Source organism: Musca autumnalis, unplaced genomic scaffold (genome assembly GCF_047663935.1).
Source record: "Musca autumnalis isolate F117 unplaced genomic scaffold, ASM4766393v1 scaffold_3, whole genome shotgun sequence".
Taxonomy (NCBI): Eukaryota; Metazoa; Arthropoda; class Insecta; order Diptera; family Muscidae; genus Musca; species Musca autumnalis.
Genome location: NW_027411866.1, coordinates 207,401,831 through 207,414,857, shown reverse-complemented (window position 1 = coordinate 207,414,857; position 13,027 = coordinate 207,401,831). Strand labels below are relative to the sequence as shown.

The window sequence follows — 13,027 nt, the reverse complement described above, 5'->3', positions numbered from 1 at the left end:
TAATAAAACATGGGCCCTATGTTGACAGTTTTTGATGGGAGCCTTTAATGTCATCCTCAAAATACTGAAAATCGGTACATAACGTGAGAACTTTAAATGTCATTAACAGCTAGTTCGGAGGTAATGGACTACACGAAAATATGAACTTAAATGAACAATTTTTGTTGGCTTTTAAATTTCAAATTACAGAAAGTTTGTCCAAAAAATAAGGCTAAGGTACGGAAAATCGGGAGGTTTGTTTTGGGGCTATACAAAAACATGGACCTACGTTCGGTTAAACATTTTAAGTAAAATCCTCAAAGTACCGAAAATAGGAAGTATCGTTATATTGGGGCTATGTTGAAAATTGTTGATGCAGATGTGTGGTGACCACTACCACCTTTCAAATGTCAAATTACAGTTAGTTATGTTAAAAATTGTAGCTAAAATTGCCAAATTACTGATAATTGGGAGGTACCGTTACATGGGAGCTATATCCGAACATGGACCTATGTTGACAATTTTTGATGGAGAGGTGTTGTGACCACTAAAGCCCTCGGCACATACGGTCCGTTTAGTGACACGTTGGGACACGCGTTGTCCCAAAACAGTTAAATTACGTTTAACTTTAATGCGTCTGCCATGTTGTTGTTTTTCAAAAAACTTGGCTTCACTTACACTTTTTTCACGTGGTTGTTGTAACGCAACGCACAACGCACCGTATGTGCGGAGCGCTTAAGAACTTCAAATGTCAAATTACTGCTTGTTCGGTTTAATATTGTAGTTAAATCATCAAATTATTGAAAATCGGGAGGTACCGTTATATGGGGGCTTTCTTGACAATTTTTGGTGGAGAGGTGTGGTGACCACTAAGAATTTCAAATGTCAAATGTTCAAATTACAGATAATTCGGTTAAAACTTGTTGGTAAAATTCTCAAAATTACCTCGGGCGGTAACGTTATATGGGGGCTATTCCAAAACATGGACCTATGTCCACTAGTTATATAAGTTTATTGACATTTAAGAACCCTAAATGTCAATTGATAGCTAAATCTGTCTGAAAATATAGATAAAAACGTCAAAATACCGTAAATCGGGGTTACAGTTATATGGGGGCTATACCAAAACTTGGACCTAGGTCCACAAGTTTTGTCACATAAGTTTATTGACATTTAAGAACTTCAAATGTCAAATTATAGATAAATCGGTCTGAAAATGTAGCTAAACCCGTCAAAATACCGTAAATCGGGGGGTACCGTTATATGGGGGCTATACCAATACGTGGACCTATGTCCACAACTTTTGTTATATAAGTTTATTGACTTTTAAGAACCCTAAATGTCAAATTATAGCTAAATTGGTCTGAAAATGTAGCTAAACCCGTCAAAATACCGTAAATCGGGGGGTACCGTTATATGGGGGCTATACCAATACGTGGACCTATGTCCACAACTTTTGTTATATAAGTTTATTGACTTTTAAGAACCTCAAATGTCAAATTATAGCTACATAGGTCTGAAAATGTAGCTAAAAACGTTAAAATACCGCAAATCGGGGGGTACCGTTATATGGGGGCTATACCAAAACGTGGACCTATGTCCACAACTTCTAATTTATAAGTTTATTAACACTTAAGAACCCTAAATGTCAAATTATAGCTAAATCGGTCTAAAAATGTAGCTAAAAACGTCAAAATACCGCAAATCGGGGGGTACCGTTATATGGGGGCTATACCAAAACGTGGGCCGATATAGCCCATCATCGAACTTGACCTGCCTGCAAACAAAAGACGCATTTTCCCAAATTTCAGCGTCCTATCTCTAGTTTTGTGGATGCTAGAGTGATTACCACAGACGGACGGACGGACGGACGGACGGACGGACGTGCTCAGATCGACTTAGAATTTTTACCCTGATCAAGAATATATATACTTTATAGGGTCGCAAATGAGTATTTCAATGCGTTACAAACGGAAAAACAAACTTAATATACCCTCCATACTATGGTGGAGGGTATAAAAATATGTATTATTTTTGTCTTTAATGGGTAGGAAACATCGATGTCGCATGTGAATTAAACCTAGGTATAAGTCTAGACGTGAAGGAAGAGATTAGTATTTTTCACTTTAAGTCAATACAACTCGTAGTGGAGGGTATAAAAGTTCAGCCCGACCGTTTTAATTGTTTTATTATAACGTTTTCCCCGGTTTGTAAACCGTTCCTGAGTTAACATAAATTATAACTCGATTCTTAATTAAATATAGATATTCAGCTTGGTCAACTTTAAAATAGAATTCGATGAGTGCCACAAATATATTTGTTAGGGGGACAGCATTTTCACCTATATATTTATATTAGGTTTGTCCTCGTACTTACTAAATGTTGCTGAAACAAATTTTTCAGCAACTTTTTCTTTTATTCAACTGTAAGTTTTAGAAACATTTGTAATAATTAGTACAAATTATCGAGTACACGGACAGGCATATATGATTACTGTTATTACTTTCCTTAGTGACAAATGTTTTATTTTCATTCGATTTTTATAAAAGTTATTTACATACGTTAATGACCCTTCATTAATTGATTTTTTAATATTAATTAATTAATTAGATTAATACATTCTAATTATCACCTTACGTATCTGATAATTAATTCTATTTTTTCTTTAAAGTGGGAATTTTCAAGTTCAATTTTGCATAAACCAAAACGCTACCCATAAAAAATGATTCCATAAACAATTGTTGACAATCACCTCGAAAGAAATCTGCACCGAAAGAAGAAATAGAAATTAGTTTTGTAAGTTTGTTCGTTTCCTTGTTAGTGCTTTATTGACTCAAATACCGCTAAACAGATTTTGCAGAAATGTTCAGATTATATTACAGCATCGTCTGAATGTAGCATAGGTTATATTAAATTTTTGAAATCTAAAAACAAACAAAAAATAATTTTTCATTCTTGTAGATATTGATGGTACTATATGCCACATAAAATGGTACCTCCCAATATGCGGTATTTTGAAGATTGTTTTCTCAGTATCCCACCGAAATGGCTGAAATTGGTATTAAGTGTTAGCAGGGGGTGCCAAAAACTTTGCACCTGAAACTTAACGGTATAGATTCACGTCTTCATGTAGTTCTCCATAGAACGGTAACTGCCGATTTTCGGTATTTTGTAGCACGTGTTCTCAATATCTCACCGGGTCTTTTTCGTTATATTTTTGAAATCTTTCAAAATCTAAACGCCAGGAATCTCTAAAAACTTAAAACACGTTTTAGGGTTACAGTTTATTTAAAATTGTCCCAGAAATCATAATTTTAGAGGGATGACGTCAAAGACTGAAATATTCTTAGTCTAAATTCAGTATAGAACACTAAAGAATATAAGTTCTTTGTTAACATCACATATCATGAAAATATCAGTATAAATGTTGCCGAAAAAATATTTCTCATTATACCAACACACAGTCAATTTTTATTTTTCTTTCAGATGAACGCATAACAACACATCCAATACTGGGTAGTCCATGGCTAATGTTCACCTTGATAACATTCTATTTAGTGTTTATATTGGTAATTGGAAAAAAATTCATGAAAAACAGGCCACCTTATAAAGTGGAAACATTATGCAATTTTATAACATTGTACAAATTTTATAAACGCTTTTATATTTTGTGAAATTTTTCGCTACACCGCTCTGAGTCCGGATTTCAGTTTCAAATGTCAACCATATAATCCACTGGATACACGACCGAGCACAATGGGAATGATTCGACCATCAGTATTGTATTATATATCAAAATTTTTGGACTTTTTTGATACGGTAAATATTTGGGGGGAAAAGTCAAACACATTTTTCACAGCTCATTTCTACTAATTCAAAATATTACTTTTGCAGGTATTTTTTCGTTTTTGCGTAAGAAATATGATCAAATTACTTTCTTGCATCTATATCATCATTCGATAATGGCTTGGGGTGTTTACGTGTATTTATCGCAATTGTTTGGTAAGTTTTGTTTGAATTTTGAATATTTAATTAATAAGAAATGTGAAAGATTTTAATTAGCCATCAAAAGTTGATTGACGGAAGAGATGTCTAATAGCTTCAGCATCTATTTCTGTAGTTCAGTTACACATAGTCTACAGTAATCGAAACCACTGTCGTTTCCTCTTTAATTTATAAACTCATTCATTACTGTGGCCTGAATTAAGTCACACAGTAATCTTCATCCTTTACTTATCGATTGAGAGAAAGAAAATCTTTCTATATTGGGCAATACAGATCAGAAAGTTTAGGATATCCTGTCTCCAGGTTCCATAAGTCATCTGCGGTGCGCCTTCTCAAAGTAAACTTCACCAAGTTTACCGGTGGCAAACCGATCGACTTAGAGGCACTCCGAGCTAGTAATATCTGCTAGCTCGTTTCCCATTTTATTGCTTTGCTCGTATATCATGCAGAGACTATCTGCAATGAAAGATGGCTAGTCGTCTGTTGCTGTTTTCAGCAACCTCTTCTTGGAAGTTGTTACAGCTATTGTTAAGCTTATACGAATGTTCGATTAATGTCATTTTAGAATAGGAATTACCAAACCGTCCAGAGGATAATCAGCTTCAGCCCAAATATCTCCGCTTGGGAATAATTACTGAGGGTTAGTCAAACCTGAAAGAGGTGGACATATAAACACTTGTACGATTACTGTCGGCAAATTCAAGCTGATTATTATTAATTTTAAGACCTGCCAAATTCCAAACTTGTTGGGTGCCACCACATTGTGATCCCAAACTGCGACAAAAATTGAAAAATCGATGTCAATAAATGTCAAGGGACAATTCAGCGCTGTGGTTCCAATCTGCGACAAAACCGAAAAATCGATATCAATAAATGTCAATGACAATTCAGCAAACTATCTCTAAACATGTCAGATTTTAATATTCCAGCAAAATTTTTGTATTTACAACCGAAGAAGTTGACATTTCCATATGCACTCTTAAAAACTTAAAAACTTTTGCAAGGCAAAAATGATATACATTGAACCTCGATTATCGTGAATCGATTATCCGGGAACCTCCATTATCCCGTGATAGAAAAAGAAATGTTTGGACTATTTTCAATTTCTTCTATTTCTATAAACTTCATTGCCCTGGAGTAAAAACATACTTTCCAATTAATCTGATTAAGCAAACAAAAGGTAAACAAACGAAAACTGGAAATTCTCCCGTATTACACAATTTGTGTATTTATGGTATCACAAACACCGTGGGATAAAGTCAATTCAGATGAATCTGATGATGATGATATTATGTATCCTTCTAAAATTTGATGGATTACCGTAACAAATTTAATAAAAATTGCAGATTTTCATATTATTGTACAATATTATGTCATTTTTACTTAAAACTATGTTCAAAAACTGCATAAATGCATTGCCTCCATTATCCGGGAAAATCGATTATCCGTAATGCCTCCGGTCCCGACCATCAGGATAATCGAGGTCCGACTGTAAATTATTTTTTTTTCGGAAAAGAAGTTTTAGTTAAATGTAGTTTTAATACTTTTACATAAAAATCTGTACCCATTATTTGCCTAAAATGTGCTGGAAATTAAATTTGTTATACCCTCAACATTTATGCTAACGAGGCACAGTGGTTCAGAATCGTTTTTTCCTGGTCAAAATTCTGTAACTTTTGAACGGATAGAGATATATTCATAATTCTTTTTTTGTTAGACAGATAACTATTTCTAACTATTTTTCATCAAAATATGAGTGTTTTTGTGGTTTCTATATCTTCCTATGTATTAAAGATGGGTCAAACACCAACAAATAAACAAAATAATTACCAAAAAAACTAAAACAAGTAAAAAAGCATTAAGTTCAGCCGGGCCGAACTTTTCATACCCTCCACCATAAAATATTCATTCCTGTCCCCAACTTTAAGTGAGCACGTTAAAATGTCAGATAATGTACATAAAATGCTTCATTCGGGAGGCCCTTTTTTATGGTGCCTATATCTAACTGTTGACAATTTTTGGTGGGCTAGAAATTGGGAGGTACTGTTATATAGGGGTTATAATAAAACATGGGCCTATGTTGACAGTTTGTGATGGGAGCCTTTAATGTCAAATAACTCCTAATTCGGTTAAAAAATTTAGCTAGAATCCTAAAATATCGAAAATCGGTACATAACGTGGGAACTTCAAATGTCATTAACAGCTAGTTCGGAGGTATCTGGGCTATACGAAAATATGAACTTAAATGAAAAATTTTTGTTGCAGAATTTTTGTTGACTTTTAAATTTCAAATTACAGAAAGTTCGTCCAAAAAATAAAGCTAAGGTACGGAAAATCGGGAGGTTTGTTTTGGGGCTATACAAAAACATGGACCTACGTTCGATTAAACATTTTAAGTAAAATCCTCAAAGTACCGAAAATCGGGAAGTATCGTTATATTGGGGCTATGTGGAAAATTGTTGATGCAGATGTGTGGTGACCACTACAACCTTCAAATATCCAATTACAGTTAGTTCTGTTAAAAATTGTAGCTAAAATTGCCAAATTACTGAAAATTGGGAGGAACCGTTACATAGGAGCTATATCCGAACATGGACCTATGTTGACAATTTTTGATGGAGAGGTGTTGTGACCACTAAGAACTTCAAATGTCAAATTACTCCTAGTTTGGTTTAATATTGTAGCTAAAATCATCAAATTACTGAAAATCGGGAGGTACCGTTATATGGGGGCTTTCTTGACAATTTTTGGTGGAGAGGTGTGGTGACCACTAAGAATTTCAAATGTCAAATGTTCAAATTACAGATAATTCGGTTAAAACTTGTTGGTAAAATTCTCAAAATACCTGAAATCGGGCGGTAACGATATATGGGGGCTATTCCAAAACATGGACCTATGTCCACTAGTTATATAAGGCAATTGATAGCTAAATCGGTCTGAAAATGTAGATAAAAACGTCAAAATGCCGTAAATCGAGGGTACCGTTATATGGGGGCTATACCAAAACGTGGACCTAGGTCCACAACTTTTGTTATATAAGTTTAGTTACACTTAAGAACCCTAAATGTCAAATTATAGCTATATCGGTCTGAAAATGTAGCTAAAAACGTCAAAATACCGTAAATCGGGGGGTACCGTTATATGGGGGCTATACCAAAACGTGGACCTATATCCATAAGTTTTGTCACATAAGTTTATTGACATTTAAGAACTTCAAATGTCAAATTATAGCTTCATCGGTCTGAAAATGTAGCTAAAAACGTCAAAATACCGTAAATCGGGGGGTACCGTTATATGGGGGCTATACCAAAAACGTGGGCCTATGTCCACAACTTTCGTTATATAAGTTTATTGACATTTAAGAACCCTAAATGTCAAATAATAGCTAATTCGGTCTGAAAATATAGCTAAAACCGTCAAAATACCGTAAATCGGGGGTACCGTTGTATGGGGACTATACCAAAACGTGGACCTATGTCCACAAATTTTCATTATATAAGTTTATTGACATTTAAGAACCCTAAATGTCAAATTATAGCTAAATCGGTCTAAAAATGTAGCTAAAAACGTCAAAATACCGCAAATCGGGGGTACCGTTATATGGGGCCTATACCAAAACGTGGACCTATGTCCACAACTTTTGTTATATAAGTTTATTGACATTTAAGAACCCTAAATGTGAAATTATAGCCAAATCGGTCTGAAAATGTAGCTAAAAACGTCAAAAAACCGTAAATCGGGGGTACCGTTATATGTGGGCTATACCAAAACGTGGACCTATGTCCACAAGTTTTGTTAAATAAGTTTAATGACACTTAAGAACCCTAAATGTCAAAATATAGCTAAGTCGGTCTGAAAATTTAGCTTAAACCGTCAAAATACCGTAAATCGGGGGGTACCGTTATATGGGGGCTATACCAAAACGTGGACCTATGTCCACAACTTTTGTTATATAAGTTTATTGACATAAATGTGAAATTATAGCCAAATCGGTCTGAAAATGTAGCTAAAAACGTCAAAATACCGTATATCGGGGGGTACCGTTACATGGGGGCTATACCAAAACGTGGACCTATGTCCACAACTTTTGTTAGATATATTTATTGATACTTAAGAACCCTACATGTCAAATTATAGCTAAATCGGTCTAAAAATGTAGCTAAAAACGTCAAAATACCGCAAATCGGGGGTACCGTTATATGGGGGCTATACCAAAACGTGGACCTATGTCCACAACTTCTAATATATAAGTTTATTAATACTTAAGAACCCTAAATGTCAAATTATAGCTACATCGGTCTGATAATGTAGCTAAAAACGTCAAAATACCGTATATCGGGGGGTACCGTTATATGGGGGCTATACCAAAACGTGGACCTATGTCCACAACTTTTGTTATATAAGTTTATTGATACTTAAGAACCCTAAATGTCAAATTATAGCTAAATCGGTCTAAAAATGTAGCTAAAAACGTCAAAATACCGCAAATCGGGGGGTACCGTTATATGGGGGCTATACCAAAACGTGGACCGATATAGCCCATCATCGAACTTGACCTGCCTGCAAACAAAAGACGCATTTTCCCAAAATTTCAGCGTCCTATCTCCATTTTTGTGGATGCTAGAGTGATTACCACAGACGGACGGACGGACGGACGTGCTCAGATCGACTTAGAATTTTACCCTGATCAAGAATATATATACTTTATAGGGTCGCAAATGAGTATTTCAATGCGTTACAAACGGAAAAACAAACTTAATATACCCTCCATACTATGGTGGAGGGTATAAAAAAAAATCGAAAAAAATTCGAAAAAAATTTTTTCAAAAATTTGTAAAAAAAAATTTACAAAAAAAAATTTAAATTTTTTCAAATAATAAAAAAATTCTCCTTGGGTTTTAATAAAACTTATATAACTCGTATAAAAACTCATATACTCAAAAAAGTTGTAATTTGTGTCAAAAAACTGTAATTCATATGGAAACAGTACAGAAAAACACACATTTTTACCCATGCAATTTCAATAAATTGAAAAAAGTGTTAAACGGGCGGAACGGGACGGGTACAAAGGTATATATGGGCAGGTAGAGGAGACTTTCGGGCATCTTTCTGTGAAAACAGAACTTTGTTCCATGTTGTTCCACAAAAGTTCTAGTCCACTAAATTTGGAATTTCATAAAATTTAGTACCCGAGGAAAAATAAAATAGATCATGTTGTGTAAACGCCAAGGTAATTTACTAAAACGATTTTTAAAGGCCACAATCCTACCTACCTTATAAGAAAACAATGAACACAATAACAGTTATAGTTTCAGAGAAATAGCTTCGTCTTTCTCCAAAAATTTGCAAAAATTACGTATTTCCCAAAAATGGGGAATATGCTCGTCTTTAGTGGCCACGCCCACGCCTTCCAATATTTGGTCCTAATTTTTTGGTTTCCTTAGTTTCAATATGTTTACTATCGAATCCCATATATAAATTAAATATCTTTGACAAAACAAAATTTTGATTTTTGGCCAGGAAAATCGATTCCTGAACCATTGTGCGAGGGTATATTCACTTTCATACAGGAAAACTGTGCCCCATCGAAATAATGGTTTTAGACCCCAAGTATTATGTTTCGACGAAATCCGTTTTCGACAATTTGGAGTTGCTTTAGCCATGTCCGTCCGTCTGTCTGGCTGTCTGGAGCGCACGATAACTCTTGTGTGGAACAACCAATTCTGTCCAAAATTTGGCTTTCGTAATATTTTAGTTGTTATATCGGTCCACTTTTTCCGGTACCTTCCCCACAAAAGTACAAAAATGTTCGGAAAAATTGTGCGCACGATAACTCTTGAAGAGAATAATAGATTTGGTCCATACTTTGCACATCGTGAAATGTCTACCAGACTTAGGCGAGGTTCCAATATGGGCTCAAGCGGTCCACTTCTTCCACTACCTCCCACACAAAAGTTCAGGAAAGTTCGAATCGCTTTGATTTTTGTTACAATAACTTGTATTCACCGCCCCACCCCCCAATACGACAGTACAAGTTTCGTTTAGGGCAAGTCCATGCTTCCTGAGCAAATAGCCTGAAAGGCGCAAAAACTCCTATGACACCGTGTGCAGTGGTTGAAGCGCAGGATAACTCTCGAACGGATCTGCCGATCGGTCCAAAATGTGGCCTTCGTAATATTTTGTGCAAACTTAGTTTATGTTCGAAGATAAACCATATCGGTCCAATCTTACAGGTACATCCCCCTTAAGACTTCAAAAATTTTCGGAAAAATTGTGCGCACGATAACTCTTGATGGGAGTGACCGATTTGGTCCATACTTTACACATCTTAATATATCTACCAGATATAGATAGATCAGGTTCGAATATGGACTATATTTGTCCGCTACTTCGGTTACCTCCCCCACAAAATGTTGGATAAATTCACTTTAAGACCTGCTCTCGAATAACTTTGATTTGTATTGATTGTAACTTGCATTCGCTGTGTCAATTACGACAGTAAACGTGTTTTTCAGGGGCAAGTCCATACTTCTTGAGAAAACAGCCCGAAAGTTGAAAAAACACTATGGCACCGTATGTAGTGGCCGGAGAGCTCGAACCGAATACTGCGTTCGTTCACACTTTGGATATTGCAAAATTTCATCGAATATTAGATGAAATTCGAAGGTTATAGGTCCAGTCCTTCCGGTACCTCCCCCACAAAAGTTCGAAAATATTCGCTAAAATGGTACGCGCGATATCTCATAGACGTAGCAACCGATTTGGTCCAAACTTTGGATATCTAAATATTGTCGAAAATTAGTATATGTTAAATTTTGGGCCCTTTCTGTCCAATCCTTATGGTACCACCCACACAAATGTTCAACATTTTTGTGTGGTTAAGGGTCAGTTCGAGGGTCCTTTGGACATTTTGCCAAAGGTATGTATCTATCGATATCCTCGCTAACTTTTGAGCTTTAATCCTACCCATACTTTTGTCGGTTCATACGCCCAAAATTTTGAAGAAAAAACCTAAATACGTAAGTTTTTTTGGAAAAAAAGTATTTCAATCCACACAGACTGAAGGTATATCTCTGTCGGCATAGCCGACTGATACTTTTTTACTTGTTTTTTTGTCTTTCACTCATATATAAGTGTACATCACATTGTGCATTATGAGGCATAAATATGGCACAAGTGCACAATTTTTGGACAATAGATCTTCAAAAATTTTCCCTTTCACAATTTTTATATAGCATTTGTAGTGTTCAATAAATTGGAGGAGTGTCATTTTAACTGGGAATATTTGTATTCCGAAAAGGTGCCTGATATTCAAAGAAAATTTAAACAAAGTAAATTTTCCAATTTTAGAATATTTATTAGAAATGTATGATATATAATTCTTGCACAAACATTTCCTGTCCAGGCAACATAAATTTTTCACCCCTCAGTAATGTTGGCGACCTTTTCTGAGTATTTCAGCCATGTTAAACTTCTCTACAAGTGGTAGCTTATGCCGCGCCGTTCGTACTCGGCGATAAATTGTAGGTCCCATATCATTGAACCAATATGAATCGGGGTGCACTCATTGATATGAGAGGAGAGAATTTGTTCCATAAAAGAATTTTGATTTGTTGAAAGCTAATTCCTAGGTTACTTGTTTCAAATTTAAGGATTCCAGCTCTATCCGTTTACCCAAATCCAAATTGTAACAAATTTAGCACCATTTTGTACTTCTCGTACACACACGTACGGACTTCCAAAAGTATTTCTTTTTATTAACACCAATTTCCAACCTTGATTCCTGTACCAAATTACAAAATTTAGTAACTTTTAGTACTTTACGTACACTTATAGGTCGAATTTCGAAAAACCATTTAGCTGTTTTCCTAACTCTCTATCAGTAACCCTCATTCCGAATTTCAGAAATTCAAGTTCTTCCTGTTTGCCTAATACAATGGGTTCCATATTTAGTACCTTTTAGTACTTTTCGTACCCTTCCAGTTCGAATTTCTAAAAACCCAGCCTCAAAATTTCAAGTTTCTAGCTTTATCTGTTTCGTCGATGGGCGATGATCTGTCACTCACTCACTCACTTATCACTATGCTCTTTTATATATTAAGATAATAATGTTATTTTCTTTTGTTTTTTAGCTTCACATACAATATCTACCGGCTTAGTGAATTCGTTTATACACGTTGTTATGTACACGTATTATATGGTTGCTGCCGCGAAACCGAACATCGATTTAACACCATGGAAAAAACATTGACCAGCATGCAGTTGATACAGTTCGTCCTATTGGCCATACATTATTCACTTCCTTTATTTTTCTATAGTTGTGATGCTAAATTATTCTGGGTACAGGTAGCATTTATACAGAATTTGTTTATGATTGCAATGTTTTCAAATTTCTATTATCGTACATATATAAGAAAAAGTGAAAAAGTTAAAACATAAGTACAAGTTTTGTATAATTTTTTTGTTGCTATTGTACATTAAAGTTAATATAAACAAATGAAAAATGTTGTTACGAAAGTAATTGTAACGTAAATTTGTATTAAGAGTTTACTTTATTAAAATCAAATTTACAATAACAACTACTGTATAGAATACCACTCACACAGAAAAAAAAATCCACCCCGAAAATTTTGATTAAAAGCTTTATCACCATATTTTTATCGAATGGCGATAAAATATTACGAATATATTGGGGAAATGTTTATCAAACATGAAAATGTTACTAGTAAGCGATTGATAAACGATTTCAAACAAATAATTTATTGAAATTTGTTTATGATTAATTATGAATTTCTGTTGTTAAAATGGTATTTAACGTTTGTCGCATGTTCTCGCTCTAAAGAGCGAGAGCAAAAAACCTTTTTACGGCATAGAGAGAGAGAGAGTGTCGTTGCTATGTTTATGGCCATTTTTTGCGGCATGGAAGGATGATGCGTTTGTTTGGCATTTGGTTTGTTTATCTACTTGTGCTCGGGTGAAGGCTTGAATGTTTATTGAACTTAATGTTTTTTATGAACCTAACAAACGAAGAGGGAAGAAAAAA

General features: G+C 34.9%; 1 pseudogene; it reads left to right on the top strand.

Annotated features, from left to right (window-relative positions):
• Nucleotides 1-3,024: 3,024 nt before the first annotated feature.
• LOC141398414 (very long chain fatty acid elongase 1-like) lies at nt 3,025-12,575 on the top strand (annotated as a pseudogene).
• Nucleotides 12,576-13,027: the final 452 nt, after the last annotated feature.